This window comes from Pelodiscus sinensis, chromosome 22 (genome assembly GCF_052426305.1).
Source record: "Pelodiscus sinensis isolate ZL-2025 chromosome 22, ASM5242630v1, whole genome shotgun sequence".
NCBI lineage: Eukaryota > Metazoa > Chordata > Testudines > Trionychidae > Pelodiscus > Pelodiscus sinensis.
This window is the reverse complement of record NC_143073.1, coordinates 14,902,512-14,930,217: the sequence shown is the minus strand read 5'-3', so window position 1 is coordinate 14,930,217 and position 27,706 is coordinate 14,902,512. Positions and strand designations below refer to the sequence as shown.

Below are 27,706 nucleotides of genomic sequence, written 5' to 3'. Positions count from 1 at the left end.
TTCCTCTAAGAGGTTTACTACCTAAGAGGATTGGGGGCCCGTAAATACAGATGCTCTAAAGATTGATACCTGTCTTGGTACTCAAGTTGGCCTCCACCCAGTCTTATTTAACTACCTGCTGGGGGGGGGAGGGGCAAAAGGGACAACTGTCCCAGTACCCAACAATTCAAAAGGGCTCAGAACTCTTGGTTGCTGCTGCAGCAGCCAGAGTCCTCAGCCCTTTACATTGCCACTGGAACCCCACATGCTGTGCTCTAGGCAGCACTGAAGGGCTGGCAGGGGGAGGCTAGTCCCTAACCCTTACCCCTTCTGCCCGAGGCCTGGCACTTTCTGGAGTGCAATTCTGTGGGTCCCCCCTGCCATTGGTAATGCAACAGTATAGATACTCCAAGGACCTTCTTGTGTTGAATAAATCCTTGTTACTTACCAGACTTCTGTTTGTATCAAGAGCTCCTAGATCATTGACTTCACATTTTTCCTCCAAAACTCCTTATATATGACTTTGACCATCCAAGGCAAACAATGATCACCTCTCCTGAAATATGTTGACAGTGACTCTTCCAAGCAGCAGGTTTTCCAAGAGGGTTCTCCTGGTTATTCTGCAAGATGCAATTCTTTTATTAGTGATCAATGATGTATGCCTCTTTTTATGTCCCTTGGGAATCTCCAGTGGCCTTATTGAGACCCTGGGCCCTATTTCATTAACAGTTGTATTTGACTGGAGTTATTCTTGTAAGAAGAGTAGGCACCGCCTTCTTCTCAGCTTTCACTTCCACCCTATTAGAGGAGACCTTTTGTCATGGACTCATAGGCCCCATTCACTTTGGCTCTGTGCAGCCCCTGGGAGTAACCCTACAATGACTTTTATCCAGTGTAAAATGAGAGGTTTCATTGAATATCTGAACTCAGCACAGGCATTTCTCAGGCCCTCAAGCCTAGCAACTCTCAGCACAGTACATCTAAGTCTTTCTCTCATCCAGATGGTCTCTGGCTGCTCTCTCACCCTGGTCCAGAAACTCCCTCCTTCTAGCTGAGCATCCTATATCATCTTCCCCACTAGCTCCTCCTTTCTCCTTTCTTTTCTGTCCCAAGTAAACAGGTCTCTGGGGCCCTCTGTCTTCTATCCTTTGTTCTCTTAGGCTACGTCTACACTGGCAGCTTCTTGCGCAAGAACTCTTTTGCGGAAGAGTTCTTGTGCAAAAACTGCCATGTGCTTTTGTGCAAGAGCATCCATGGCAGTGTAGACGCTCTCTTCTGCAAGAAAGCTCTGATGGCCATTTTAACCATAGGAGCTTCTTGCGCAAGAAATTCATGTTGCCTGTCTACACTGGCCTCTTCTGGAAGAGCTCTTGCACAAGAGGGCTTATTCCTCGTGGGGAGAGGAATTACTCTTCTGGAAGAAGCCCTGTTTTATAACGCTGTACTGTAAATTTACTTCTGGAAGAACGCTCGTGCTGTTCTTCCGGAAGAAGCTGCCAGTGTAGACGTAGCCTTACTGTTTGGAGCTGGTTGGTCAGGTCACTGGGATACTCTCTCCTTGGCCCACTGCCCTCCCACTGGCCAGAACCAGCTGCCTTTCAAGCTGGGCTGAGCCTCCTGGTCACCAGTCAGTGAGGTATCCATCTCCAGGGTGTTGTCTGAGGTCTTGGCTGTCAGCCAAGATTATATGTGATTCTCTGCAACAACAAACCTCCTCTCCCGTTGCCACATTACAAATGCAGCGCACAGGGAAATTGAGGCACTCACTACACTCATGCAAAATGCTAAGGGAATCTCCTGCTTCATCACACCACTGAGGATCAGGTGGCCAAGGTTGAAAATAACTTGGCACCTTACATAAATACTTTGTTGTCAGATGAGGCTATAATGACTCTTCCACTTTCCGCATTGGCAAAATGATTTCAGACAAGTCAGTAGTCCTGGAGCACCATAGGGTATGTCTAGACTGCATCCCTCTGTCGGCAGAGGGATGCAGATTAGGCAGGTCGACATTGCAAATGAGGCAGGGATTTAAATATCCTGCGCCTAATTTACATAAAAATGGCCACCACGTTTTGCCAACTCAGCACTTTGTCTGCAAAAAGTCCCAGTCTAGAGGACGAGGAGTCCTGTGGCACCTTATAGACTAACTGAAGTGTAGGAGTATAAGCTTTCGTGGGCAAAGACCCACTTCGTCAGATGCATCTGACGAAGTGGGTCTTTGCCCACGAAAGCTTATGCTCCTACACTTCAGTTAGTCTATATGGTGCCACAGGACTCCTCACCGCTTTTGCAGATTCAGACTAACACGGCTACCCCTCTGATACCAGTCTAGAGGGGGATCTGTTGAGAAAAAAAGCCTTTTTTGACAGATCCCTTATGCCTCCTGCAAGGATGTTTATAGGATCTGTCGAAAAAGGCTTTCTTTCTGAACAGATCCCCCTCTAGACTGCCGCTTTTTGCTGATAAAGTGCTGAGTCGGCAAAACACAGTGTCCATATTTATGCAAATTAGGCATGGGATATTTAAATCCCTGCCTCATTTGCAATGTCGACCTGCCTAATCTGCAGCCCTCTGCTGACAGAGGGATGCAGTCTAGACATACCCTTAGAAACTAACAAAAAAATAATATATATAGTATCATGAGCTTTCGTGGGCAAAACTCACTGCTCATCTGAGGAAGTGGGTTTTGCTCACGAAAGCTCATGATAGTCTATAACTTTAACTGATATATAGTAACATGGCTACCCCTCTGAGGCAATTTTACCAAAAGTGATTTGACCTTCTCCATCATTGGAGTTACTAATCTGCAAAACTGCTATTCTGAATAGCTAACCACCAAGCGCTCCTGTTTAAAATACAGCTATCTGAATGACATTCAACACGTTTACTGAGCATTTGCCAGAGAAGCACCTTGTGAGCAATTTAAGGACATCATAAGTGAAGGGCAACTCAGTGAAAACATCAGTTCAGACCTCCTTAAGTGAAGCCAGTACATCAGCCTAGTGATTGTGATGTAACAAATATTTTGGCTTCAGTTATCTGGCTTCCTGAGGGAGGGGCAGAGCAGTGTTCCCTGTAAGTTGAGTACTTGGGTGGCTGCCCAGGAGAGATGCAAATGCTACCAAGCCTATTAGCACAGTGTCCACAACCTCCCACAGCTGGCAGCATATTTTTTTTACTGGTGATGCACATGTGCATATGCCTTGGTGCACACAACAAAATTTATTTTGCACAGGGATGGAAAAATTAGAGGGAACATTGGTGCAGACTACTGTTGATGGTTTCAAGTTGTTTGCTGAGTCTGCTGGCGAGTTGCTTCACTCTTTAAAAGTTCAAAGGCCACATTTAGGGTATGGCTCGACTACGTGGCTCCGTCGATGGAGCCATGTAAAGTAGTTTACTCAGCATAGTCAAAGAAGTGGGGATTTAAATAACATGAAACGAGGTTTATCGGCGGTCGACAAAGGCTTCCCTTGTTGACTGTGCTGCATCTAGACTGCTGTGCTGTGCCGGATCAGCTGATCGATGGCACGGCGCGGCGGCCATTTTTATTTTAATGAAGCGGGGATTATTTAAATCCCCGCTTCTTTGACTATGCCGAGTAAACTACTTTACTTGGCTCCATCGACGGAGCCATGTAGTCTAGACGTACCCTTAGATTCCTCTGGATTTACACAGCTGCAAATAAAAGAAATGTAGCAGGTCTCAAACAGCTCAGATCTCACCCGGTGCATTTTTTTAGATTCTGTAGATCCCCAGAACCACCTACCCAGAGGCATAGGTGTTCAAAAAAGAAACCATTGTCTGGAACAGCTAATTTATCTCAGCCATTCAAACATTAGTTTTGATGGCTTGGTTAAGAGTTTGGACCATCCATTTCACAAGAATCTGCACCTACAGTATCCTCCCCTCCTCCCCCAACCCCATTTTTCCCAATTTCTATCCACATGGGAGAGAACAGTATATAACAGTGTTTTGAAGGTCATAACATCTGGTTATTCAATCCACTTCACCTCCTTTTCTTCCCTCTCCCCACCTCTCTTCCCTGTCCCCTTCTCAGGATTAGTTGCCGAGGCAGAGAGTCATCTCTCTTCTATACGTACAAAATGATGGGGACTAAATTAGCTATTACCACTCGAGAGAGAGATTAGAGTCATTGTGGATAGTTCTCTGAAAACATCCACTCAATGTACAGCAGCAGTCAAAAAAGCAAACAGAATGTTAGGAATCATTAAACAGGGATAGAGAATAAGACAGAGACGATCTTATTGCCTCTGTATAAATCCATGGTATGCTCACATCTTAAATATCATGTGTAGATGTGGTTGCTTCATCTCAAAAGAGATATTTTGGCACTGGAAAAAGTTCAGAAAAGGGCAACAAAAATGATTAGGGGTTTGGAACAGCTGCCATTTGAGCAGAGATTAATAAGACTGGGACTTTTCACCTTGGAAAAGAGACTAAGGGGAGATATGATGGAGATCTATAAAATAATAACTAGTGTGGAGAAAGTAAATAAGGAAACATTATTTACTCCTTACATAACTCATGGGAAGCAAGAGTAAGAGGAAAAACAATTGAAGAGAGTTGGCAGTTTTTTAAAGGGACATTATTTAGGGCCCAAAAGCAAATTATTCCACTGCATAGGAAAGATAGAAAGTATGGCAAAAGACCACCTTGGATCAACCGGGAGATCTTACATGATCTAAAAATAAAAAAGGAGTTGTATAAAAAGTGGAAACTAGGTCAAATTACAAAGGATGAAATAAGCAAAGAACACAGGTATGCAGGGGCAAGATTAGAAAGGCAAAGGCACAAAACAAGTTAAATCTAGGTAGAGACATAAAGGTTAACAAGAAGGTGTTCTACAAATATACTAGAAGCAAGAGGAAGACCAATACCAGGTTAGGCTCTGGGATTAGGCTCTGGCTCTCCCTCACAGAAGAGAGAGAAACAACAAGGCTACATCTGCACTACAAGTTCCTCCCCTTCCTCTCCCCCCTGCAGAAAATATGATTGAGGGACTCATTAGCATAAGTCATGACATCGTTAGCATATTTTCTGCTGTTTCTTTTTGCTCAAAAAGAAGCAGTGTAGCCACTTCCATTTTCCGCAAAAACCCCTTTTTGTGCAAGATCCTTATGCCTCTCCGGGACACAAAAATCCATTGCACAAAAAGAAACAGCAGAAAATATGCTAATGAATCCCTCATTAGCATATTTTCGGCCTGGAAAAAACTTGTAATGTAGACGTAGCCTCTCAGGAAACTTGGAAATGGCAGAGGTGCTTAATGACTTGTTTCAGTTTTCACCAAGAAGTTTGATGGTGACAGGATGCCTAACATAGTGAATGCTAGTGGAAAGAGGGTAGGTTTAGAAGTTAATATAAAAAAAGAATAAATTAAAAATTACTTAGAAAAGTTAGATGTCTTCAAGTCACCAGGACCTGATGAAATGATATTTCCTAGAATACTCAAGGAAAGTAAGGGATAAGGGAGAAGTGGTGGATGTGATATACCTAGACTTTAGTAAGTCATTTGGCACTGTTTCGCATGACCTTATCAATAAACTAGAGAAATACAACCTAGATGGGGCTACTATAAAGAGGGTGCATACCTAGCTGGATAACCGATCTCAGAGAGTAGTTATTAATGGTTCAAAATTATGCTGGAAGGGCATAAGTGGGCTGCGTCTAGACTGGCATGATTTTGCGCAAAAGCAATTGCTTTTGCGCAAAATCTTGACGCCTGTCTACACTGGCTGCGAGTATTTGCGCAAGAATACTGACTTTGTAACGTACAAAATCAGTGGTTCTTGCGCACATACTCTGACGCTTCCACTCAGGGATAAGCCCTCTTGCACAAATATTCTTGCGCAAGAGGGCCAGTGTAGACAGCCAAGTTAATTTCTTGTGCAAGAAAGCCCGATGGCTAAAATGGCCATTGGAGCTTTCTTGCGCAAGAGAGCGTCTACACTGGCACGGATCTTTTGCACAAAGGCATATGCCAGAATAGACGCTCTCTTGCGCAAATACTTGTAATGGAAAAACTTTTCAGTTAAAAGAATTTGCGCAAAATCATGCCAGTCTAGATGCAGCCGTGGAGTTTCACAGGGGTCTGTTTTGGGTCCAGTTCTGTTCAATATCTTCATCAGTGACTTAGATGACGGCATAGAGAGTACGATTTTTAAGTTTGCAGATAATACCAAGTTGGGAGGGGTTGCAAGTGCTTTGGAGACTAGGGTCAGAATTCAAAATTATCTGGACAAACTAGAAAAATGGTCTGAGGTAAACAGGATGAAGTTTAATAAGGACAAATACAAAGTACTCCACTTAAGAAGGAACAATCAGTTTCACACATATAGAATGGAAAGTGATTGTCTAGGAAAGAGAACTGCTGAAAGGGATTGAGGGGTCATAGTGGACCACAAGTTAAACATGAGTCAACAGTGTGACACTTATAAAAAAAAAAGCAAACATGATTCTGGGATGCATTAATAGTGTTGTGAGCAAGACATGAGAAGTCATTTTTCTGCTCTACTTTGCACTGATTAGGCTCAATTGGAGAATTGTGTCCAGTTCTGGGCACCACATTTCAAGAAAGAGGTGGAGAAATTGGAGAAGGTCCAGAGAAGAGCAACAAAAATGATTAAAGGTCTAGAAAACATGAGCTATGAGGGTAGACTGAAATAATTGGGCTTGTTTAGTTTAGAAAAGAGAAGTCTGAGAGGGGACATGATAGCATTTTTCAAGTATCTAAAAGGGTGTTACAAGGAGGAGGAAGAAAAATTGTTCTCTTTGGCCTCTGATGATAGGACAAAAAGCAATGGGCTTAATTGCAGCAAGGGAGATTTAGGCTGGACATTAGGAAAACTTCCTAACTGTCAGGGTGGTTAAACACTGGAATAAATTGCCAAGGGAGGTTGTGAAATCTCCATCACTGGAGATAACGTATTTTGCGGCGTATAAGGCGACTGGGAGTATAAGACGACCCCCTAATTTTTTAGTTAAAAGATAGGGTTTCATCTTATACCCCAGTGCCCCTCCGCCTCCTTTGCTCCCGGTGTCCCTGGTCTGCTGCAGACGGTCCCCAGCAGACCAGAGGCACCGGGAGCAAAGCCGCAGCAGCTTTGCAAAGCCTCGGGGGAAGCCGGCGGGGGGGTAGCCCAGGCACGCCTGGGATGCCCCGCCGCCGGCTTCCCCCGAGGCTTTGCAAAGCCGCGGAGGGGCTCCGGCGGCAGGGCAGCCCAGGCACTCCTGGGCTGCCCCGCCGCCGGCTTCTCCTGAGGCTTTGCAAAGCCGCGGAGGGGCTCGGGCGGGGGGGCAGCCCAGGCGCGCCTGGGATGCCCCCCCGCGGCTTTGCAAAGCCTTGGGGGAAGCCGGCGGCGGGGCATCCCAGGCGCACCTGGGATGTATACCCGGCGTACAAGACGACCCCCGATTTTTGGGGGATGTTTTTTAACATCAAAAGTCGTCTTGTACGCCGGAATATAAGAGCCATTTGGATAAACATCAGGGATGATCCAGGCAGTGCTTGGTCCTGCTGTGAGGGCATGGGACTGGACTCAGTGATCTCTCAAGGTCCATTCCAGGCCTATGATTCTAAGAACTAAAGGTCACCAAATGAAATTAATTGGTCACAGGCTTAAAACAAACAAAAGGAAGTATTACTCCACACAATGCACAGTCAGTCTGTGGAACTCCTTGCCAGAGGATGTTGTAATGACCAGGACTTTAACAGGATTCAAAGAAGAGCTATATAAATACATGGAGGATGGGTCCATCAATGACTATTATCGAGGATGGGTAGGAATGATGTGCCTAGCTTCTGTTTGTCAGAAGCTGGGAATGGGTGACGGGATGGCTCACTTGATCCCTGTTCTGTTCATTCCATCTGGGGCACCTGGCATTGGCCCCTGTCAGAAGGGGGGCTAGATGGACCTTTGGTCTGATCCAGAATGGCTATTCTTATAACAATCACTTCCTCAGCATCATATGCTCTCTTTTCAGGTCGACTCTCCCCCAAGAGTATTCTTAAACGTCAGGGCAGTCATAGCTGCCTACCTCCTTCAACTAGGAATAATTATCTTCCCTTATCTCAACAGTTGGCTATTCAAGGGTCAGTCTCAACAAGTGTCTTGGGAGTTTGAATGACAAGGTCTCTGTTCCACAGTTTTTGGCCTCCGGGTGAATCCTGGAAAGTTGTTTTTGATTCCGGTTCAGTGGACAGATTTTTTTAGGAGCCTCTCCAGATGGTGAGGGAGCCAAAGCTTACCTACCCATGGATGGGTTCATGACCTAAATTCCCTATAAGATTGATGCAGTTGATGCAGTCGGGTACAGCTCTCTCCTGACCCGAACCTAGCTGATCTGGGGGAGAGGTGTCTAGACTGCAGCCCGAGGCCCGGAGTAGTTGTTGCAGGGAGAAGTGTCTTTCCTCCAGCCCAGGTGCTGCTGGGGAGAGTGCTCTCCTTGCCCCATACCAAAGTCCACACCCCCAGAAAGAACCCTCATCCACCTCCAACCTTTTGCCTCAGCCCTGAGCCCCCTCCCATACACGGGCCCACCCCCAACTCACTAATTTTGTTATGTGCTCCAATATGGAGGGGATGTGTCACGCATCACTTCCATATTTGGTGCACATAACAAAATTCATTCTGCATATGCAGAAAAATTAGAGGGAACACTGTTCACGACCCTGAAAAATCTTATTGCAAGGAATTGGATTAGTTCTCCAACCTTAGCAAGAAACTGTCTCCAGTTTTTTAAATTATATGGCAGCTCGTATCTTTGTAACCCAACATACCAGCAGACCTGGTGCTCCCAGCTGTGGCTCAGGACAGTTTATATAGTGAGCAAGCACATTTTGGACAAGCAAGTATCTATTCTCTCTTGCCGTGGTCACCAACCAGTAGATCGCAATCTACCGGTAGATCTCAGGGGCTCTAAAAGTAGCTCTTGAGCCCTCTCTGAACTGCGCGCATGCACAGTACATTTACATTAGATTTCCTTATTTGAGGAGCAGCTACTTACCAAGCAACAACACAGGTGAATAGCTGCGAGGAATGGTGGGAGCTGGGAGGTTGGGAGGGCTGAAACACCCCAGCAAGCTGACTGTGGCTTTCAGCTGAAAGAGGCTGCCCCGTGCTCCAGCTGATCGGCGGCTTCTCCTCTGTGCCTGCCCATGTGGAGCTTGGTGCACCCTGGCTGAGCCCATGGCCAGCTGGCCGGGCAGCCACTTCTCTTCCCTCCAGCCCGGCTGCCCTGTGCTGAGCCCAGGGAGGCTGCATCTAGCTCCAGCTGTGCTGGAGCAAGCTTTCCAGGCTGAGCGCAGGATCACAGATGCCCATCTGATGGACTGTATACAACTAGCAATCTCAGACTACAACCCAGACTTCAAGACACTGGCAGATACTGTTCAGTCACAGGTGTCACACTGAGACTTTGTTATTGGAAGAAAAAATATATACTTATCAATACTTGATTTTAGATTTACAAAATAGCAGGGAACAAAATGTATAATTGTAAATGCTTCATTTGACATTTAAATAGCATGAATTAAAAACAGACCATTTATTTCATAACTATAAACATGTGATTTTAATTTTATATATTGCATAATTTAAAAAAAAAACTGTTTAACAGAGTGTATAAGGGCTGGAGATAGCAAGTGATGGACAGGAGAATGGAGAGGGCGGGGCTTCAAGGAAGGGGCGGGGTGGTAGATCTTCGCCTGTTCTGAGACTTAAAAAGTGATCTTGGGTGTAAAAAGGTTGGAGACCACTGCCCTATTGGGTTCTGGATTCACTCCACAGGTGGAAGAACCCTTCCATGGTCTATACAGGGTTGTTTTCCCCTCCTGCTGCCATTGCATCAGACACATCCTTCTTGGAATGAGGAGCATATCTGGAATCCAGGGTGCAAATGGCTTTCCCAAAAGCATCTTCTTGCATATGCACTCTCTGAAGTTGAGAGCAGTCAGGAATGCTTGCACTCACTTCCTTCCACTGATCAGAACTGTTTCTGTCAAGATCATGACAGAAAACACAGCCTGCGTATTCTATGTCAACCATCAGAGCAGAGTGTGCTTACATTTACACTATACTGAAGTGATAAAACTCTGGTATTAGTGCATAGTCAACCAGAAACCAGATAGTCATCTCACCTTATTAGCTCTGGGGTATGCAGAGTTCTATGGTTGACAAACACTTCTCCCAGAGTTAAGACTGAGAGTTGGATTCATGAGTCCTCAAGAGCATGTTTCTTCATCTAGTGCAAAAAATTTTGCTCAGTCCTCATGCAATAGGAAATGCCTTTTTTATTTCATAGGCAATGGGGTTTCTTTACACTTACCCACCACAACCACTGCTCTTGAAAGTTTTCAACTAGATCAGGCAGAGCAAGGTCATTTTGATGGCATTGACTTGGCTAAAACAACTATGGTACACTTACCTAATGTATCTTGCTTGACATCCAACACTAATGTTTCCAATCAGTTGCTGCTTGTTGTCTCAGGACAACACTTCATCCCAGTTTGGAAGTTCTCTAATTCCAGGCATAGCTTCTGGATAATTCTCAGGGGCGAAGACTTGCTGTTCAAGAGAGGTACAACAGTTATTAGTAAACAGAAAAAGGACGCGTGAGAAATACTTTCCTTCTGAAATGGAAAAGATTTCACCATTGGTTTAGGCCGGGATGGGGAACCTAAGGCCTGGGGGCCGGATGTGGCCCCTGGCTTGTCTGGATCCAGTCTCTGAGGCTCATGGGTCCCTCTCAGCATTGGGGAGCCTGTGCTGGTGCTCTAGTCACCGCTTCCCTGTGGGGCCGGAGCACACAAAATCTACTAGCCTGAGCCCTCCTAAGCTCTAATGTTCAAGGGGAATCTGCTCCTCATTTGGGTACCACGTCAGTGAGGATTTGGGGGGGAGGGTGTTTTGGTTTTTTTCTTCTCATTTGTGTGCAGCCCCTGACAGATTTTTCTGTGGGCCTGCAGCCCCTGACCCAACAATTGGTTCCTCACCCCTGGTTTAGGCATTGACATGACTTTGCTCTTTCCACCACCATGGACTACCTGTTGGGATGGAAAAGAAGAGGTTTCCCTATGCTTTCTGTTAAGCATCCTTTTGTTAATCGACAGAAGGGTTTTTCTATTTTTGCTCATCCTGTAACAAAGATTCCATGGAGGACCAATGAATCTTTCCCCCCAGATTAAAGAATTTACTCCAATATGAAACTCGACCCTTGTCATTAATGGCCTTATGAAAAAGCTGTTTGATCAACCAGCTCAGTGTCTGTTGCTTTGTCTATTTCATAAAAACTTCTTTCTTGGTGGCTGTCACTCCTGCTCAGAGGATTGGAAAACTAGGGGAGTTAATGGCAGACCAGCTCCTTACCTTGTTTTTGAAGGAAAAGGCACATGACAAGATTCTACCTAGACTATCTTCAGACTTTGATGTTAACATGCCCAAACATCTTCTGCTCCTCCCCTTCCCCCCAAACCCTACAGCCAAGGAAGCAAGAAGCTGTACTTTGGGGCTGCGTCTAGATTGGCAAGTTTTTCCGCAAAAGCGGCTGCTTTTGTGGAAAAACTTGCCAGCTGTCTACACTGGCTGCTTTGAATTTGCGCAAGAACACTGACGATCTAATGTAAGATTGGCAGTGTTCTTCCACAAATACAATGGCTCTTCCATTCAGGAAAAAGCCCTCTTGCGCAAATGCTTTTGCGCAAGAGGGCCAGTGTAGACAGCTGAGAACCGTTTTGCACAAAAAAGCCCCAGTGGTGAAAATGGCGATCAGGGCTTTCTTGCGCAAAACCACATCTAGATTGGCACGGACGCTTTTCCGCAAAAAGTGCTTTTGTGCAAAAGCGTCCATGCCAATCTAGATGCTCTTTTCCACAAATGCTTTTAACAGAAAAACTTTTCCGTTAAAAGCATTTGCGGAAAATCATGCCAGTCTAGACGTAGCCTGGATGTTAGAAGGATGTTAGCTTTCTATCCTGTCAGAACCAAACCTTTGTGAAATGTCTCCCAGGGTATGTCTACACTACAAAGTTAATTTGAACCAACAGCCATTAGTTCAAATTAACTTTCATAGGGGCTACACATACAAACCGCTAGTTGGAATTTAAATCGAACTAGCGGAGCGCTTAATTCGAACTAGGTAAACCTCATTCTATGAGGAGTAAAGCCTAGTTCGAATTAAGGGCTGTGTAGCCACTTAATTCGAACTAGTTGGAGGCTAGCCCTTCCCAGGTTGCCCTGGTGGCCACTCTTGGCCAAACCAGGGAAACTTTTCTGCCCCTCTCCCGGCCCTGGAGCCCTTAAAAGGACACGGTCTGGCTACGGTGCCTGTGCCAGGTGCAAGCCTGCCAGCACCCAGCTAGCAGACCCTGCACCTGGCACGGCTCGAGCCAGCCACCCGATGCCCCCCAGCCCTCCCCCTCTTCTCGGGACCAGGCTGGTGGCTCCCGGGAGCTTGCCCGGGACTGCAAGAGGCGGGCACCTGCCTGGTCTAGTGCGGACATCGTGGACCTCGTCCACGACCTCTGCACTAGGCACAGGAAAGTGGCCGTCTAGGGCACGAGAGCTGCCAGCCTGGCCACCCAGGAGCAGGTGTGCATAAAAATCAAGGTGGTCCACTGAGACCCCCGACCCTGAGCCCTGAGCTTACAAAGGACATACTGGGTCAGACCAAAGGTCCATCTAGCCCCGTAGCCTGTCTGCCGACAGTGGCCAACCCTAGGGACCCTGGAGGGGATGGACCGAAGACAGTGACCAAGCCATTTGTCTCGTGCCATTCCTCTCCAGCCTGCCACAAACTTTGGGCAGGGACACCACTCCTACCCCCTGGCTAATACCACTCCATGGACCTAACCTCCATCACTTTATCTCACTTCTCTTTAAACTCTGTTCTAGTTCTAGCCTTCACAGCCTCCTGCAGCAAAGAGTTCCACAGGTTGACTCTTTGCTTTGTGAAGAAGAACTTTCTGTTACTAGTTTGAAGCCTGCTACCCATTCCTTTCGTTTGGTGTCCTCTAGTCCTTCTATTATGGGAACTAATGAAGAACTTTTCTGTATGCACCCTCTCCACCCCAGTCATGCTTTTATAGACCTCTATCATATCCCCCCTCCGTCTCCTCTTTTCTAAGCTGAAAAGTCCCAGTCTGTTTAGCCTCTCTTCATATGGGACCTGTTCCAAACCCCTCATCATTATAGTTGCCCTCCCCTCTCCCACCCTCTCTCTTCCCCTCTCCCACCTCCTTTTCCCAGTCTCCCCCAGTTTTGTTCAATAAAGAGAGATTCTATTTTTGAACACAATTGTCCTTTATTTAGTACATCAGGAAGGGGGGCTAGGGAGGGGTAAGTGGAAGGAGGTGAAGGAGGAATGGGGTACGAGCCCCTGATGGGGAGGACTGGGCTGGCTCTGCAGGCTTCTGGGGGTGGAAGTTCTCCTGCAGCCCCCCAATTGTCCCCTCTCCCCAGATGGCAGCCTGCGGCAAGTGCAGCCGGTCTGATGGCCGAGTGCTGTGATGTGCCCAGTGTGGGCACTCCGGGCAATCCAAGCCAGGACTGCTTTGCAAGCGGGGCACCCCTGAGAACTGTCTGTCCGGGGTGGGGGTCGGGTCCCTTTAATCACAGCCCTCGGCTAGCCTGAGACAGCAGCTCCATGCTCTAAGTCCTCATCTGATGCCCTGCCGGCACTGCTTCCGGCCATCCTTAACCCCAGTTCAGGGTCCACTCAATGTAGACATGCTAGTTCGAATTAGCAAAACGCTAATTCGAGCTAGTTTTTTAGTCTGGATGCGTTAGTTCAAATTAGCTTAGTTCGAATTAACTAATTTGAACTAAGTTAGTTCGAACTAGCGGTGTAGTGTAGACATACCCACAGTGACCAAGCGATTGTCTCGTGCCATCCATCTCCAGCCTTCCACAAACAGAGGCCAGGGACACCATTCCTACCCCCTGGCTAATAGCACTCCATGGACCCAACCTGCATGAATTTATCTAACTTCTCTTTAAACTCTGTTATAGTTCTAGCCTTCACAGCCTCCTGTGGCAAGGAGTTCCACAGGTTGACTATGTGCTGTGTGAAGAAGAACTTTCGTTTATTAGTTTTAAACCTGCTGCCCATTAATTTCATTTGGTGTCCTCTAGTCCTTATATTATGGGAACTAATGAAGAACTTTTCTTTATTCACCCTCTCCACACCACTCATGATTTTAAAGACCTCTATCATATCCCCCCTCAGTCTCCTCTTTTGAAAGCTGAAAAGTCCCAGTCTCTTTAGCCTCTCCTCATATGGGACCTGTTCCAAAACCCCCTGATCATTGTAGTTGCCCTTTTCTGAACCCTTTCCAAGGCCAAAATATCTTTTTTGAGGTGAGGAGACCACATCTGTACACAGTACTGAAGACTCCCCTCTCCCCTCTCCTTTTCCCAGTCTCCCCAGAGGTTAATCTCTCCCCCCCCCCCCCGTTTTGTTAAATAAGAGAATTTCTGTTTTGAACACGTGTCCTTTATTTTTTACATCAGGAAGGGGGCTAGGGAGAGGGAAGTGAAAGGAGGTGAGGGAGGAATGGGGCACGAGCCCCCGATGGGGAGGACTGGGGTGGCTCTGCGGGCTCCTCGGGGTGGAAGCTCTCCTGCAGGTCCTCCTGGATCCTGACAGCCCCCCGATTGACCCCTCCCCCCGGATGGCAGCCTGCGGCAAGTGCAGCCGGGCTGATGGCCAAGTGCTGTGATGTGCCGAGTGAGGGCACTCAGGGCACTCCAAGTCAGGACTGCTTTGCTGTCTCTCATCGAGGTAGACAAGCAAGCGGGGAACCCTGAGAACTGTCTGTCCGGGGTGGGGGTCAGGTCCCTTTAATCGCAGCCCTGGGCTAGCCTGAGGCAGCAGCTCCACACTAAGGCTACGTCTAGACTGCAAGCCTCTTTTGATTTGTCTCCTGCCATCCCTCTCCAGCCTCTGACAAACAGAGGCCAAGGACACCGTTTTATCCCCTGGCTAATAGCCTTTTATGGACCTAACCTCCATGAAATTATCTAGCTTCTCTTTAAATTCTATTGTAGTCCTAGCCTTCACAGCCTCCTCTGGCAAGGAGTTCCACAGGTTGACTACACGCTGTGTGAAGAAGAACTTTATTTTATTAGTTTTAAACCTGCTCCCCATTAATTTCATTTGGTGTCCTCTAGTTCTTCTATTTAGGGAACTAATAAATAACTTTTCTTTATTGGCCCGCTCCACCCCACTCATGATTTTATACCTCTATCATATCCCCCCTCAGTCTCCTCTGTTCTAAACTGAAAAGTCCCAGTCTCTTTAACCTCTCCTCATATGGGACCCGTTCCAAACCCCTAATCATTTTAGTTGCCCTTTTCTGAACCCTTTCCAAGGCCAAAATATCTTTTTTGAGGTGAGGAGACCATATCTGTACACAGTATTCAAGATGTGGGCGTACCATAGTTTTATACAGGGGCAGTAAGATATTCTGGGTCTTATTTTCTATCCCTTTCCTAATAATTCCTAGCATCCTATTTGCCTTTTTGACCGCCGCTGCACACTGTGTGGAAGTTTTCAGAGAACTGTCCACGATAACTCCAAGATCTCTTTCCTGATTTGTCGTAGCCAAATTAGCCCCCATCATACTGTACGTATAGTTGGGGTTATTTTTCCCGATGTGCATTACTTTACACTTATCCACATTAAATCTCATTTGCCATTTTGTTGCCCAATCACTCAGTTTGGTGAGATCTTCTTGGAGTCCCTCACAGTCTGCTTCTGTCTTGACTATCCTAAATAGGTTTGTATCATCTGCAAACTTTACTACCTCACTGCTTACCCCTTTCTCCAGATCATTTATGAATAAGTTGAAAAGGATTAGTCCCAGGACTGACCCTTGGGGTACACCACTAGTTACCCCTCTCCAAACTGAAATTTACCATTTAACAAGGTTAAATTTACTTTCAACAAGGCTGGGGCTGAGCACTTCATGACTATCCACATTTGAAGGGATCCTTTTTATCTAGGCCAAAATTTTACTCATCCTCCCCTGGTTTCTGTTCACAGCTCCTTTTCAGCTAATGCTATTCAGTCAGGCAGCGCAATACTCTACCCATACACTGGGAGGCATGGAGCGTTTATTAAAAAATATATATTTCCCAGTTCTCCACAGATGTAGGATACAAACCAATGGAGAGGGTGGATCTCACTCACACTAGCATGGATCTGGACACCAATGGGGAAGTTTTAACACAGTCCCCGTGAAGTGTCCCTCTTTAAAGCATGTCAGATACTGGTGTATCGAGGCCAGATGAGTTTTGAAAGGAGCAGAAAGCATCCTCTGTGATGCTTTTTGGGTTTCAGATGAGGGCTAGTAGGTGTCACAACTGTGGAACAGAAAGCGATCAGGGCTGTATTGACACAGATTTGCAGGGTAATGTGCCTCTGACCTTAATCCAACTTATTTGGAAGCATCCCATTTACAATGCTGTTACTCTGAGATGATGCGCTCTTACACTCATTTCTTTTCATGGCTCCCAGCACATCCATGTGAGTCCTATTCTCTGTAGTAGAGATTTCACCCCTTTGGGGAGTAATGGAACAGACAGTCAGCATTCAAATGCTGTCCAGCTGTTTAGCAAAGCATCCACAGCTAAAAACGTATTTGTAGTGGAGGTGCACATCCACACATGACTTGGTGCACATCACAAAATGTATTCTGCACATGGCTGGAGAAAAATTAGAGGGAACATTGCTGGCAACCCAGGGCAGCTGTTGCAAAAGAGCCTTTGCTTAGTGTGGGAAAGCCAAGAGTTGCACAGAGTCCTTGTTGGCAGAACACCTTGCTTTCTTTTTTCCAAAGCCACCTGGAGTTCATCTTCAGTTCCTGAGACTTAATTTGGAGCAGCCTACCTGTAAGCATCCCCACCTCTCTGTCCCAAGAAGAAATTAAATGCTTCGCACCCATTAAGTGGGGAAATCAAAAAATATTACAAAACATGTCTGTATTCACACACAGACTATCCTCTCTGATTCGTATGGGAAGTCAGCCAGGCAGTACTCACTCTTAAGGTATGTCTACTCTAGAGTTAGAGGTTGATGCTTTCACTCTTTTGCAGCAGTGGCTAACCATTCTGAATATGATTCCGTCTGCAACCCTAAGAACATATTAGGGCTGAAAGCGATTTGCACCATCTTGGCTACTTGCCTATTTTTAGCCCTCTAGTTTGATTAGAGATAGCACAGGTGTGTCTACCTGATCTGGGAATTATACCTCCAGCTCACAAAGTCACAGTGTCTCTTACCTAAGCATTCAAGTGGAGGTTCCAAAGAGGATGGAGCCAGGCTGTGTCCACTGGTGGCAAATGACAGAACAAGGACCAATGGTCTCACATTGCAGTGAGAGAGGAGGTCTAGGGCTATGTCTAGACTGCAGGCTTCTTTTGGAAGAAGCTTTTCCAGAAGAGATCGTCCAAAAAAATTTCTTCCAAAAGAGAGCATCTACACTGCCAAAGCACATTGAAAAAGTGATCTGCTTTTTCGTCCAATAGCATCCACATTGAATGGACACTATCTCACATGTAAGCTGTGATTACTATGGGCTGAGTTGCCACTAGGGCACTTGTGATTTTTCTTCTTTCCTCTCCTATTGAAAGAACTCCCTCTTCCCCGTCTACACTCACCTTTTTCTGAAAGAGCTCTTTTGGAAAAGGCATTCTTTCTCATAGAAAGAGCTTTATCAATTTCAGAAAAATCCCTCTGGTCTTTCAATTTTGTTTCGAAAGAACATGATTGCAGTGTGGACATGAGGTTTTTTCAGAAAAATATCCTAGGTTGGATATTCGGAAAAACTATTTCACATAGGTTAGCCAGGAAGATGGAATCTCCATCCTTAGAGGTTTTTAAGGCCCAGCTTGACAAATTCCTGTCTGGTATGATTTAGATAGGGTTGGTTCTGCTTTGAGCATAGGGGTAAATTAGGTCTCTTCCAACCTTAATCTTTTATGATTCTGTGATTCACATACCTTGCATCCAATCTGTGAAAATCACAATATTAGCTTAAGAATTCAGAGATTGTTAAAAACCTATAGAGTTGAGGTTGTTCATATATTTCCTTCAGGTTTTTGACCCTTTAAGGATCAAGAAGACCCTTTTCCCTCTCTGCATACTCTGTGTATATGGCAGTGATGCGACCACTGCAGGGATACTGGATCCAGTTCTGGTCTTCCCAGTCCAAGAAGAAGGTTGATAAATTGGAAAAGATTTCAGGAAGAGCCACAACAACAATTAATGGGTAGAAAACAGACCTTAGAGTCAACAGCCCTGGGACAGTCAATTATTTTTTGTCAAGGTTCACATTTTTTGGCCAAGGTACAGTCAAGATCCAGACTCCAGAGAAAATAATAGTAAAATAAAAAAAATCAAGGAAATAAAAAAGATTTTAAGCTCCGCTCAAAGGCATCTGGTAGTCCAGATGTGGCTCATGTTCAGTCTATTGACGTCCTTTCCTTCACTCCAGGAGGTCAGTCTGTCACTTTCTACAAAGAGGAGATGACCAGTGACTTGATCAGGGTCTTTAATTTCCTGCATGGGACACAGAAACATGACACTAGAGGGCTCTTCAGTCTCACAGACAAAGGTTTAACAAAAGCTAGAAGTTGAAAATAGACAAATTCAGAGTAGAAATAAGGTGCATGCTTTTTTTTTTAATTGTGAGAGAAATTAACCATGGCAACAATTTGCCATAAATGGCAATTTTTCTATTACTTGTGGATGTTTTTCCGCCAGATTTGCCCTAGGTCAGCCAAGGATTAATTCAGTGTAGTCCTATGGTCTATATTATAGGAGGTCAGACTAGCTGAAACAATTGTCTTTCTGCCCTTAAAATCTAAGGTGAAAAATTGCCAATTTTTTTCTACCATCAGGAAGCTGAGAAATGTACTTTTTAAAAGAGAAAAAAAAAGCCAACACTTTCTTGTAATCACATGACTCTGGGAGCTGGGGTTTTATGTAAGAAAACATCAACAGGGTGAGACCCAGCTGAGAGATGCTAAGTCCTACACTTGTTAGCACTTTTCTGTTTGTCTGTAATGAAATAACTTTTGAAAACGGCATCTGCTCATTTCCAAAATTTCAGGACCTGTTCTGCACATCCTTTTGATTTGGATGAAAATTGACAAACTGGAAAACCCTTATTTCTAATCAGATTAGGCCCTCAGAGAGCTTGTTTGGGGCTGCATGCCAAGAAAATTCTTTGTCTCTCCCCCTAACCCTAAGCTGTTGCATATACAGATCACAGGCAGTGAGAAAAAAAATAAGTTTCTAGCTGGTTCGGTTGTGAAACAACCTTTCAAAAGGTGATCCAGGTGTAACCGATGCCTGAGTCTGAGCCCATTCCTCTGAGAAAGCAGAAACAACCCTGAATGTAACTGACACTGCGAGTCCTGCTTGAGTTTGCAGAGATATTGAGCCCCCCTCCTCCTACCATGGGGCTCAGTGAGTGGCAGGAGAGAGAGCAGTGGGCCCGACTCACTCTGCCACCCATACAGATCACTCTGGCTTGCCTCTGGTGAGGAGATGGGACCTCCATTGTTGCCCAGGAGGACAGAGGATGCTGCTTGCATTCCTGGGAGGATCAGGGAGCAGCAGACCCACACCTCTTTAGGAGGGTGATAGAAATGTAGCCGTGTTAGTCTGGTGTAGCTGAAACAAAAAACAGGACTATGTAGCACTTAAAAGACTAACAAGATGGTTTATTAGGTGATGAGCTTTCGTGGGCCAGACCCACTTCCTCAGATCAAACAGTGGAAGAAATTTGGCACAATTATATCCTTTGGTATATATGGTTGTGCCAATTTTCTTCCACTATTTGATCTGAGGAAGTGGGTCTGGCCCACGAAAGCTCATCACCTAATAAACCATCCTGTTAGTCTTTTAAGTGCTACATAGTCCTGTTTTTTGTTTCTTTTTAGGAGGGGAACTGCCACTGCAAATGGGATGGAGCAGGACCACTGGAACCCCAGATTGCCTTCACCCAGCCTTGCAAAGAAAGGTTGAAGGGATTAGGGATTGCTTCCGAAAATGTGTGAACATCTGAGCCAGAGCTCAGCAAGCAGAAGTCAGAGCTGCAAGGAAGAGTTAATTATAAGGAGCGTGATTGCTCGTAATCTTCCGCTAAAAACCAGGGTGGAGGAAGTCAATGGATCTGGGGGCAAAAAAAAAACCATGGTCTGGGATCTCCCAAGCTGCCAATAACACAGGACAGTAGCAACAGACCTTGCAGTTCCTGTGGGAGGGAAGGGCAGGCTAACCACACAGGGACATCTGCTCCACAGAGAAACAAAGAAAAACCAGGCCCAGAACGCGGGAGAGAAAGATCTGCTCAGAACACTGGGGACCACCCAGAGGGAAAAGGGGAGGAGGAGATGTTAAACGGGAGCCAGGAGAGGCGGACTGTGGCAGGCTGTGAGCAGTGTAACCTCTGTGATGACTGGGCCCGTGTGATAATTGCTCAGTGGGTGTTTCTGTCTCAGTGAACCACAGCCGGGCTTCCTGCCCACTGACCTATGTCTGTCTGCAAAGAGACAGCTCTGTGAAGAGGAAAAAAAAAGAAGCAAATCCCTTGCTGTTCAGAATGTAGTGAGGTGTCCTTACATCTCCTCGTTGTGTGTCTGTCTGGCTCGCTATCTGCTTTCCCCAGTGCTCTTTCTACCCTTTTTCCAAGTGTTAGTGCCACGACGATGGGAGGTGCAGCTTTCTGGCAAAGTAAATTGTGCCGATGTGCAGGACATCCAACAGAGATAAGGATGTGTTTAATGGCTGGGTGTAACAAAGAATCTCCTGCAACCCGCTTTCTTGTCAATCCCAGTTATCCGCATATCATGAGTCAGGCCCTCAAAAATCATGTGATTACCTTTAAAAATCATGAGACTTAAAAAAATAATGTATTGAGAGTCTTCTGATTGCCCTTGTGAGTTTTGAGCCTTGTGGGGGGGGGGGGAGGAGTGATGTTTTCAAGTACCTCCACCCCCCCGCCCTAGCAACAAGTGTTAGAAATGTATGATTTTTTTTTTCTAAGTGAAAGCTGTAATTCTCATAGCTTTAAGGGGAAAAAATATTGGCAATGCTGAACTGAGCCTCACTATTCTTCCAGATGGCAGGATATTGGCTCCATTTTCCAGATAAGGAAACTGCATTGTGGAGTGATTAAACACCGTATTTTCAAAAGTGTCCTGTAATTAGGGGATAGCTGATCTACTTCAGCCTGATTTTCAGAGGCTCAAAACTCCAGAGGGAGGCAGGTTGCTGGGTTCGTCTGAATAGCAGCTCCTGAGATCCTTAAATCTGTCCTCTAAGAGCAAAGGCAATAAAAAATTTGAAAAAAAATCTCTGCAAGTAATTTGCATGAGGTCAGACAATGAGTCAGCGGCAGAGTTGATTTTCAATCTTTTGCCTGATGAACCAAGTCACACTTTGGAAATACGGTGTTGCCCAGAGGTATCGTATGCCCTTCTACAATGTCAAGTTCATCAAAATGCAAGCCCCTGGAAACCAGGCTATACAGAGAGTCAGGGAACATGCCGATACAACCTTAACTCTGCCCTCTATCAGCAATGCTCCAGTATTCCCATAATGCTCATTGTTGCACTGTGCTGTTCCAGATAGGTGTATAAGAAGATATTAATGGCCTTTCTGGGTCATAATAAGTGTTCAGATCTAGCCCAGTAGATCTTGCAACAGTGGCTAGTGCAAGAGGCTTTGGAGGGAGTGAACAGAACAGGACAGTTAGGGTATGTCTACACTACATGGCTCCGTCAACGGAGTCATGTAGATTTGTTTACTGGGCATAAGGAAATGAAGTGGCAATTTAAATAATAGCCGCTTCATTTAAATTTAAATGGGTGCCGCGCTGTGCCCATCAGCTATTTGTCGGCTCAGCGCGCTAGTCTAGACACTCTGCGGTTGACATCAAAGGCATTTGTCGACCTCCCCGGTAAACCTCATCCCATGAGGCATACCGGGGAGGTTGACAAAGGCCTTTAATGTCGACCACGGAGCATCTAGACTAGTATGCTGATCCGACAAACAGCTGATTGGCACAGCGTGGCAGCCATTTAAATTTAAATGAAGCGGCGATTATTTAAATCGCCAGAGGCACATAGTCTAGACATACCCTTATTGAGTGATCTATTCCCCTGTTTCCCATTTCCAAGCTTCTGGCAAGCAGAGGGTAGGGATGCCATCCTTGCTCATCCTGTTTTAAAGCCATTTGTGGACCTGTCCTCAATTAATTTGTCTAATTCTTTTTTTAATCCAATTATACTTTCGGCCTCAACACATCCCCAGGCAAGGAGTTCCACAGGTAGACTGTGTGTTATGTGAAGAAATACTTCTCTTTGTTTTAAACCTAATGCTTGTTAATGTCTTTGAGTGTCCCCTGGTTTGTGTGTTATCTGAAGGGGTAAATAACACTCCCTTATTCACTTTCTGATTTTTTGTAACCTGAGCCGGAGATGGGGAGTGTGACCTGGTGACACCTTCCCTCCCACCCACCCCCTCCCAAGATGGAAAAAGACTGGAGGCTGGACTGCAGGGTGTGTGAGTGAGTCTTACTGGCTTGGGATGCAGGGAGGGGGGTCGAGGTCCTGGGCCCTGGGTTCCCTCTTCTCAAGAGGGATTCTGGTTTTGTGCTGACAAGTCTGCTCTATGTTGTCTGTCCCACTGGCCTTGGGGCAGCGGAGCCCTGGAAGCTCTGGGGCAGTGGCAGCAGAATCCTGGCAGCCCTGGTGGCAGCAGCAGCCCCAGTACTCCTGATGGACCCAGATCAGCAGCAGCTGTGGGGCAGCAGCAGCCCCAGTTGTCCCAGAGGTCTGGGGCAGCAGCATCCCTGGGACAGCAGAAGCCTTGGCAGCCCTGGAGCTGGATGTGGAATTGGGAGCCCAGGAGCAGGGGAGGGGGAGCAGGAAGGGAGCCCTGGGGCTGGGAGCAGAGTCTGTTGGGTCTGCTGACAGACCCCAGGAGAGCCCAGAGTCTGTGAGCAGAGGAGTGGAATTGATCTCCTCTGATCCAGTAAACTCCCTCGTTCAGGATCAGTCAGGTCCCGAGGGTGCTGGACCAGGGAGGTCCAACCTGTAGATATTTTTTATGATGGAGTGACCAGAACTGCATGCAGTATTCAAGAAGCGGGTATAGCATGAATTTATGTAATGGCATTATGATCTTTTCAGTTTTTTTATCTATCCCTTTCCTAATGGTTCTTAATAGTCTGTTAGCTTTTTTCACTGCCACAGGACATTGAGCAGATGTTCTCAGAGAACTATCCATGATAACACCAAGATCTCTTTCTTGAATGGCAACAGCTAATTTCATCCCCATTATTTTGTGTACATAGCTAGGATTATGTTTTCCAATTTGCATTACTCTGCATTTATCAACATTGAATTTCATCTGCAATTTTGTTGTGCAGTCACTGAGTTTAGTGAAATCCCTTTGTAACCTATGCAGTCTACTTTGGACTTAAGTATCTTGGGTAATTTAGTATCATTTGCAAACTTTACTCATTCACCGTTGCTCCATTTTCCAGATCATTTATAAATATCTTGAACAGGACAGATCCCTATACAGATCCTTGGAGGACACCACAATTTGCCTCTCTACATTGTCAAAACTGTTTATTCCTACCCTTTGTTTCCTATCTTTTAACCAGTTACTGATACATTAGAGGACCTTCCCTCTTATCCCTTTTTTTGCTTAAGAGCCTTTGGTGAAGGACCCTGTCAAATGCTTTCAGAAAGCCCAGGTACAATAATCACCTTTGTCCACATGTTTGTTGACACCATTAAAGAATTCTAATAGATTGTGGGGCATGATTTATCTTTAAAAAAGGTGTGTTGACTCTTCCCTAACATTGTGTTCATCTGTGTATCTGATAATTCTGTTCTTTACTATAGTTTCAGTCAAGTTGCCTGGTACTGACATTAGCCTTACTGGCCTGTAATGGCCAGGATTGCTTCTGGAGCTTTTCCAAAAAAATTAGCATCGCATTAGCTATGCACCAGCCATTTTGTATAGAAGCTGATTTAACTGGCAGGTTTCATACCACAGCTAGTAGTTCTGAAATTTAATATCTGAGTTCCTTCAGAACTCTTGGGTGAATCCCATCTGGTCCTGGTGACCTATTAGGTTATATCTACATTACAAGGGTTTTGCACAAAAACCGGCAGAACTTCCACATCTCAAGTGCGTTTTTGCACAATAAAACCCCCAACAAAACAGTAAATCGACAGGATAGAGGGCTTTTGCTGGTAAAATTATTTCTTTCCCCATAAGGAATAACTCCTTTTTGCGTTACAGCTCTTGCTCAAAAGGGCGTGTGTGGACGCTCCGCAGGGGTTTATTGCGCAAAAAGAGCCTATCAGAAAAAGCACAGGTGCTCTGATGGCCATTTTGGTAATGGCAATCAGAGCTTTCTTGTGCAAGAGCATCCATGCAGTGTAGACGCTCTCTTGCGCAAAAGCACATTGCTTTTGCGATGCGCTTTTGCAGTGTGGATGTGCTTTTGCGCAAGAAGTTTTTGAGGACAATCTCTTCCGCAAAAAGTTTATAGTGCAAAAACCCTGCAGTGTAGACAAAGCATTACTGTTTAATATATCAGTTTGTTCCAAAACCTTTTCTACTGACACCTCAGTCTGGGACAGTTCCTCAGATTTGGCCCCTAAGTAGAATGGCTCAGATGTGGGAATTTCCTTTACATGCTCTGCAATGAAGACTGATGTGAAGAATTCATTTAGGGTATGTCTACACATCAAAGTTAATTTGAAATAACAGCTGTTATTTCTAATTTACTTTCTTAGCATCTACACAGGCAAACTGCTATTTCGAAATAAAATCGAAATAGCGAGGCGCTTATTTTGAATTTGGTAAACCTCATTCTACGAGGAATAATGCCAAATTCAAAATAGCTAATGCGAAATAAATGCTGTCTAGACGCTTATTTTGAGGCCCTTCCCAGTTTCTCCTGGTGGCCACTCTGGGCCAAACCAGGAAAACTCTTCTCCTCTCCCCCAGCCCCAGAGCCTTTAAAGGGGTAGACTCTGGCCACAGTGCATGTGCCAGTTACAGGCCTGCCAGCACAGAGCCAGTAGTCACTGACCCTGACCCAGTGGCCCCAGTATAAGCTGAGCAGCCAGTGCCAGCCAGCTGTCCACCGCCCAGTCCCACAGCTCCCAGGAGCCAGTCAGGGGCCGGAGACGGCAGGCGCCCTCCTGTACTAGTGCGGAGATCATGAACCTCATTGAGGTTTGGGGGGTCGTGCCATCTGCCAACACCTGCAGACCCAGGTGCAGAGTGTGCTGCCTCATGTTGCTCCAGCGCCTGCTGCCTCCCTAGCTACTGCTCATCCTCCCACTCCTTCTTCCCCTCCCGCCTCTCCCTCCACACCCTCCTCAACCTCCACACCCTCCTCCCCATCCCCCCGGGGATGCCGAGGCCCCTGCATCCACTGTGCTGGGAGACAGTTGGTCCAGCGAGACCCCCGCCCCTGAGCCCTGAGCTTCCCCGCCCCCTTGTTTCCCTCGCTTCCCCCTTCCAGCTCTCTCCTCCCAGGTTTCCCCCTCCCCTCTTCCACCCTCTCTTCTCCCCTCTCCCACCTCCTTTCCCCAGTCTCCCCAGAGTTTCATACCCCCCCCCCCGGTTTTGTTAAATAAAGAGAGTTTATATTTTTGAAAATATGTGTTTTTATTTGACATTAGGAAGGGAGGTTGGGGGAGGATGGGTAAGTGGAAAGACGTGAGGGAGGAATGAGGCACAAGCTCCCAGTGGGGCAGACCAGAGAAGCTCTGAGTGCTCCTCAGGGTGGACGCTCTCCCGCAAGGCCTCCTGGATACTGACAGCCCCCCGATGGACCTCCCGGATAGCAGCCTGCAGCAAGTGCAGCTAAGCTGATAGCAACGCATCCACGAGAAGCACTTAAGTCTAGAGCAAGAACGACCTCTTCCTTTGTGGATTCTAGGTCTGCTCCTTGAAGCAGTCGTTAATGGTATCTAGAAATTTTACCTCTGCACCCTGTCCTGAGGTGACATGCTCCCAGTCAATAAGGGGATAGTTTAAATCCCCATTATTACTGGATTTTCTGTTTTTGTAGCCTGTCTAATCTCCCTGAGCATTTCACAATCACTCAGGGAATAGGGCATGTGACAATTAAATGTCTTCTCTTTTCTAAGGCACTGCTTGGGTTTAGGTGATCGGTACCGAACGGACCAATGACAGACATAAACAGAGTATCCACCTCCAAGATTTCACTAGAGATCTATCTGGTGGCACTCCTGAGGTTAAATCCTTTGGGAACTGTCATGTTCTGAGCTACTTCCCAGAAACAACCCCATACTTGTTACATTTTACAATCCCTTCAGGAAAGCTTGCAGCTGTAGCTTCTTAGTAGAGATAAAGAGCAGCTGTCTAGCTCTGGCATACCTATATACCACCCTTGTAACATTGACTGGAGTTCCTGATACTCCCTTCTTTCCTCATTGGGGAATCGTGGTCCCCTTGAGTTGCAGGAGAAGGGGGAGAGAAGCCCTGGGCCTGGCTGTGGTGACAAAATGCAAGTTGAAGGTCTCTTGGACCTGCTGGGCCCCATCACTTCAGGGAGAATTCATCCCATCTGTGAACCAGACAGCAGTGAGTCAGAGCCAAGAAGGCAGCTCTAGCTCGCCTGACTCCCAGTGCAGTGCCTGTCATCATGATTTGACGTTGTGCCCATGTTGTGCCAAGCCAGGAAGGGGATCAAACTTTTCTGAGTTTGACTCCTGGACTTCTCTGCTGTCACCGATGAACGTCGCCCTTCCCCCATCTCTCCAGCAGTCACTGGCATGGAAAAGTGATGTTAGGGAAATGTTCTGTGTATTTTTAGCTTCTTTTAGTCATGATTTAGCAACTGGAAACAAGGAGGGGAGCCAATATCGCATAACCAGCCAGCACTACATGGACTCAGCGTGGGAACCATGGTGCCAGGTACTCTACAGACCTGCAAAGGAGCCATGTTTCCTTGATTAGTGCAATTGCACCAACAAGAATCAGAAAGCTACGTTGTACAAATGCATAATAAGAGACAGACCCTATAATCCACAGAGACCACACAGGCCAACTGTGGGAAGGAAAATTATGTCTCCTAACTAATTTTAAAATGAAGCTTGATGAATTGAGGAACGGGGTAGCTTGTGATAGCAGGAGACTGGAATTGCTAATCCAGAAGATCCCTTCCAATCTGTGTCCATGTGTCACCTGACAGGTCAGTGACAGGAAATGGATTGGACCACTGAACCCTGAGCAATTTGCAATCTAACCTGGCACAAGCAGTGTTTTCTCAAGATGTGGCCTGCTCAATCCTTTGTCTTTTGGATGAGAATGTCAACAAGGATGCAGCATCAAATATACAGAGACAAGGATGCAGTCTACAGACATGACGCCAAAAAGTTGTCAGCCGGGGATGACTTTTTGGGTCCAGAATCAAATATGTAAACCTAGAAGCAGATAAAATCCCTGTATTCCAACACAGATTATCTGAGACAGTTCTTTAATCCCTAATCTGTGGTGATTGTTTGGGTGTTCAGATTCGAATGTTCCCAAAAGAAGCTTCCCTGAAAAAAACCTTTGTTGAGCTTTGTGGAGCTTCCTAGTGGAAATGGTCCCACAAAAAGAAATGAAGAATTAATATCTTATCTGTAAT

General features: G+C 46.0%; 1 protein-coding gene across 1 annotated transcript in view; it reads left to right on the top strand.

The window, feature by feature from the left end:
- Positions 1-27,706, top strand: part of CYB5D1 (cytochrome b5 domain containing 1) — a 35,087-nt gene that overhangs the window by 6,460 nt on the left and 921 nt on the right. The gene's annotated exons all lie outside the window — the stretch shown is intronic.